Source organism: Phodopus roborovskii, unplaced genomic scaffold (genome assembly GCF_943737965.1).
Source record: "Phodopus roborovskii unplaced genomic scaffold, PHOROB, whole genome shotgun sequence".
NCBI lineage: Eukaryota > Metazoa > Chordata > Mammalia > Rodentia > Cricetidae > Phodopus > Phodopus roborovskii.
The window spans coordinates 12,527,065-12,532,812 of NW_026126563.1; the positions used below are offsets into that span (position 1 = coordinate 12,527,065).

The 5,748-nt window shown below is 47.4% G+C and overlaps 1 non-coding gene across 1 annotated transcript; it reads right to left on the reverse strand.

Moving 5' to 3' along the window:
- Positions 1–3,402: 3,402 nt before the first annotated feature.
- On the reverse strand, positions 3,403–3,536 carry LOC127235088 (small nucleolar RNA SNORA3/SNORA45 family). Its single transcript, XR_007835677.1, has one exon. It is a non-coding gene; the product is annotated as a small nucleolar RNA SNORA3/SNORA45 family (small nucleolar RNA).
- Between the last annotated feature and the right edge of the window lie 2,212 nt (positions 3,537–5,748).

The window sequence follows — 5,748 nt, forward strand, 5'->3', positions numbered from 1 at the left end:
GGAAAAGGCCTTATCTTCCCGGACATTTTATGGTACAGGATAAACTATAGACTTACATCCAGTAACTTCCCCATCCTGGGAGTCTACAGTTTGTAGACTAAGGACTTGTACAGGCTTGTTTTTCTTTTGATTCCCTAGACTATTTAGAACAGCACCTACTGACACAGAGTTGATGTTGTACTTGGTGCTACAAGGCAGCTCTGGGTGACTTACAGCACACAGGAGAAGGCAGACATGCTGGTGCTTTCCGATAATCCCAACACTTGGGAGGCAGAGGTAGAAACTGGGACAAATTGAAGGCTGGCCTAGTCTATCTTGCAAGTTCTAGTTCATTCAGGGCTACGTAAGTGAGGTCCTACTTAAAAGGCAAACAAAAACCAAATAAACAATAGCAACAACATCTTTCAATAAAGTGTATGAGAGGTTGGTGCTATTTAGACGCCTCCGAGGGTAAAGGCACATACCAAGACTGAAGACTTGAGTTCTAGATCTAGGACACACTCTGAGGAAGGGCAGCAACTATTCAAGTTGTTCTCTGGCTGCCACATACAAATTGTAAGAAAATAGTGTCCCCCCCCCCAATAATATAAATAGAACTTAACATTACACAGGAGGATACGTATACGAATGCAAACGTGTGCCCAGTGCGTGTGCAACCACATTGGAGATCCCTGGCAAGGTCAATCCCACTTCAGGGCCTTGCTTGTTCCTTCATTCTGTCTCCCTGGCTTCTTCTCCCAGAAGGCTCTATGACTTAGGCCCTCACCTTCTTCACCAATCTCCCCCCTTTTGAGCAGAGAGAGGGGGCTTTTTGTTTGTTATTACTGGTGGTTTGTTTCCTTGAGACAGAGCCGGGCAATGTAGCCTAAGCTAGCCTCGAACCCCTCCTCCCTACACACCGCAACACAAGGCTCCACCATCCTCTTGGTGAGGTCTCTCCTACTGCCCGGGTTCACACCGCTTCCCGCTTCCCGCTTCTCACATTTTCTATGCCCGTTTTCTCATTTATTTCCCTCTGCATCATATGCCACCATATAGCTAGCATATAAATAAATGATCGTTTATTTTGCTTATTTTATGTGTCTCGTTGTGTATTAGAGAATGAGGCTCCATGAGGGCAAAGGTCATGTCTGCTCACTCGGCGGTCTCCAGCGCTCCGAACAAAGCCACTCAGCACTTAGCAGACCACAGCCAGGCTCGGCACAGGTGCACGTGAAATAAACACCTCTCATTCCACGTCGGGACTGACATTCACTGGAGTGGGGTGGGGGTCGGACCACGCCACTTGTGAATCGTTTCTTCCGCCTTTTACTAGCTGTGTGACCCTGAGCGGCGCGCCCTCGTCTCAGAGGAATGAATGACGTTGTGTGCTTTGTGTGACTGAGTGAGTGCTAGCTAAGCCAACCCTGGCAGTGTGGACCCATCTATGGCTGCAGCTCCTTCGGAGGCCGAGGCCGTGGGATCGCACGGCCTGCCTGGGGTAAGAGCAAGTTCAAAAGCAAACCCACCTGAGTAACTTAGTGACCTCAGTCTCAAAATAAAAGGTTGGGAAGGCTGGGCATGCAGCTCAGCTGTTGGAGTGCTTACCCAGCACAGATGAAGTACTGGGTTCGAATCCCGCCACCACATAAGCCAGGTGTGATGGTACATAGCTGCAGTTCCAGCACTTGGGAGACAGAGGCAGGAGGATGGAGCTCAAAGTCATCCTTGGCTCCTTAGAGTGTTCTAGGGCAGCCTGGGCTACACACTACCTAGAGGCCAATCAGGGCAACAAAGGAAAACTCTGTCTCAAAAATTACCTAAAATAAGTAAGTGCTAGCTGTGTTACCATGCTTATTGCTACGGCTTTCATTATCCTGAAGTGTCCTGATACCCAGGGTAAGAACTTTCCAGCCCCTTCAGCAGGAAGAAAAACCTTTTCATCATCAGCTACCAACTGGAAGAGTGAGTCCTGAGCTCACTGAAACTGTCCGTTCTCCTGCCCAGGCATGTCTGCTCACATTTGCAATCCCAGGGCTTCAGAGGCTGAGGCAAGAGGATTTCTTGGAGTTTGAAGCCAGCAGAGGCTACACAGTGGGTTCCAGGCCAGCTTGGGCTAATGAATAAGCAAACAGAATCAAGGGTATGATTGTGTATGCCTGTAACCCCAATATTTGGAGGTAGAGACTAGAAGGACAGGGGTTAAAAGTCATCCTGAGCTATCTAGTAGCTTGGGCTACGTGAAACCCCATCAAAAAAAAATAATAATAATAAAATAAAATAAAGAAGTTTCTTATTGTCACGATGGTGAAATGCACCATCAATCAGTAACTTCCTTAGAGGAACAATAAATGGGACATGGAGACATGGATCTATAATTCCAGCACTCAGGAGGCTGAGGCAGGAGGATTATCAGCCTGACTGAGCTGCAGAGACACCCTGCATCAAAGATACACACACAGAAGGTTGTCCAGAGCTGAAAGTAGACGACTTTTTTTTCACTCCTGCGTTCTTTCCCCTTATTTTGTTAATCACATTTATAGAATAACATTTAATGTGTGTGCACACGCACCCGTGTATGTATGTACATTGGTGTGAGCGCGTGCATGTGTGTGTACATGCAAAAGTTAATTTTCTCCTTCCTGGGACTTGAACTCAGGTTGTCAGGCTTTGCACCAACCACCTTAACCCACTGACCCATTTCATCAGCCCCAGTTTTGTGGTGGTCTGTTAATTTGTTTTAAATAGAGTATCCTGTAGCCCAGGCTGATTTCACACTCCCCAGATAGATAAAGATGGCCCCTTGAAATCCTGAACTCCCAAATGTTAGGATTACAACACAACCCAGCATGCCAACTATTTTCTTTTTCTTCTTTTCCTTTTCTTTTTTCTTTGTTTGGGTTTTTTTTTTGTTTGTTTTTGTTTTTGTTTTGTCTGTTTTTTGTTTTTGTTTTTCAAGACTGGGTTTCTCTGTGTAGCTTTGGAGCCTCTCCTGGAACTCACTCTGTAGACCAGCTTGGCCTCACAGAGGTCCGCCTGCCTCTGCCTCCCAAGTGCTGGGATTAAAGGCGCACACTTCCACTGCCTGGCTGGAAACTGTTTTCTAACCACTGAGACTTACAAAATCACCTCCCTGCTTTTATGAAATGCCTTCTCCCAGGGGGCTTCTCAAGAACACCATAGCAGAGAATGACTTTAGGCCTCAAGTCAATCGGCACCCATGCCCACCTGCATTTAATTTGGTGTTTGCACGAAGGTGAGACTGTGTGGTGTTCCAGGCATAGGAACCAGAGGACAACTCTCTCTCAGGAGATGGCTCTCTCTTGCACCTTGTGGTTCAGGGACTGAACTCAGGTCCCGAGGCCTTCTCAAAAATGCCACCAGGTCCTCTCACTCTACTCTGCCTCTGATTTCTTTTTTCTTACATGTTTCTGATGTGGGCACTAAGAAGGACACTAAAGGCCTCTCCCTACCAGTGAATCAAGAGCAGCAGATGCACTTTGAGAACTCTGGCACACCAGGATAAGCACCTTGTTAGTGTGGACTCTGTTCTCAGCGGTCATGTATCATTTTTTCAAAAGACAATCCAGTACACTTTCTTTTTGATACTTTGTGCTGAAAGGATAAATGATAGAGCAAATCCCAAAACATTCTTGAATGCTGTGTTAGTAAGACGGCAATGGACTGATAAGACAGGCAGGCAGGCTGGCTGGCAGGCGACAAGTTTTTGGTTGCAGGGACACTGTAACCAGGGTACTGAGGGTTGAGTTAGACGACCTGGACACTTGCAGAATTCTTTATCTCGCCAGTCCAAAGGACTTCTGCAGTTGGAAAGCTAATTCCAGGGCTGGAGAGATGGGCAATGCCTAAGAGGGCTTGTTATTCTCTCGGAGCTCCTGGGTTCCTTTTCCAGCACTTATGGCTGGCTGCTCATAAGCACCCAAAACACCAGTTCCAGGGGAGCCAGTATCCACCTCCACACACCATGCACTGTAGCTCCTTGTGGTATACAACACACATGCAGCAAAACAGCCATAAAATGAAATTAAAATTTTTGAAATAGCAAAAAAAAAAAAAAAAAAAAAAAAAAAAAGGAGTGGTGGCACACTTCTTTAATCCCAACCCTTGGGAGGCAGAGGCAAATGAATCTCTGATTTAGAGGCCAGCCTGATCTACAGAATTAGCTCCAGGACAGCCAGGGCTACACAGAGAAACCCTGGTCCCCAAAACCATAAGTAAACAAACAAGTAAATACATAAAGTTAAAAAATAAAATTGAAAGAAAAGTAAAAGCATTTATTTTTATAGTTAAATACCCACCCAAGTTGTGTCTGTAGTCTTGCTCCCCTGGTGCCCAGTGTGAAAGCTCACTCAGGACCCCCACCCCCCACCTGGAAACCTCTCCACAGGGAAGCAGGTGAGATTTCAGAGCTACTGGCCTCAGTCTGCAATCCCCAGGAGATCACTCCATAATGCCCCTGGTTTATTAATTTCAAAATACTTGAGGTGGGTCCTTCTTTTCTAACAGCTTCATCATTTAATCGTATGCTTCAAAACAAAACAAAACAAAATCCCTTACCGTGTTCTTCCCCCGAAACTAACACTGTGTGGATCAGAGACATGAGAACAAAAGACACCCCCCTCCCCGAAAGGAAATACACGAAGGATTATCCTTTTTCAAAGGTGCAATAATGAAATACTTTCCTTCCCCCGGACAAGCAATTTCATCAGGGTTCAAGCAAGGGGAACAAGACGCCATTGTCTTGACTTAATTGGCATAATATCTCCCCCTCCTCCAAATGATCACTCAGAGGGCTGCTCAACACCTTCTGCCTGCGGATGCAATCCCTTTAAACGCTGAACCTTTCACCTGGCAAACACCCAAGCCCTTCACAAGGCTCCACAAGGAAGACTTCTTGCTTTGGCCTGGCACAGCCTCCTCTGTGGAGAGCTGTCTCACGGGGCTTGGGGGTCCCTTTCTGGCCCCATTGTCTATGTCCCTCCTCTCCGTGCAGCGTGAGTACCAAACTAGCCGACCAGGCAAGGCAGCCCTTGGAAAAGTGAAAACTAGAGGGAGGATGCATTGCAGCTGTCCACTGAGACCCCACAGCTATAGAGGAGACCCACTGGCAGGGGCCTGCTGGAGGAGAGCAGAAACCCCAACCGACCTTTTTGTCCCTTGGACTAGAGGAAAGTGAAGAGTTGAGCAATTACCCAAGTAGTCCTGCTGGGCAGAGCATGCATGACCTGCTTGATCCACCAGCCACCTTCCTTATTGTTCTTGCCAGACACTGGCCAGCTATCCCCCCCAGCCAGCTGAGCTGGCCTGGCTCCACCAGGACTTTACCGGGGCAGGGCTGGGCAGTGGCCATGGCTCTTACCTCTACCACCTTCTGGTTAAGAGAATGTAGAGGTGGGCTGTCCACGGCAGCTCCTGCCGGCCTCTCTGAGAGGCTAATTTTCAGAAAAGAACAAAGAAAAGTGAAAGGGAGTGGGCTGGTGAGAGGTCCGAATAACAGCAGGAACAACGGGATGTCCAGATGTTTGTGGAGCAGATAGCAGGAGGCGCTTACACAGAGGCATGTCTTGTACATCATAGCTGTGCGTGATGATGAGTGGCTTCCCACCTCACCTACCCACAAATCACATTATTGAAGAAAACTTAGCACTCCGTAGAATGTCAACCCAGTAAGGTACTAAGTTCCAAAGGTCAAGTTAAGCAGCCCTGAGGTCACCACTGTTCCTGTCGATTTTTACCTCTTCTCCCAGG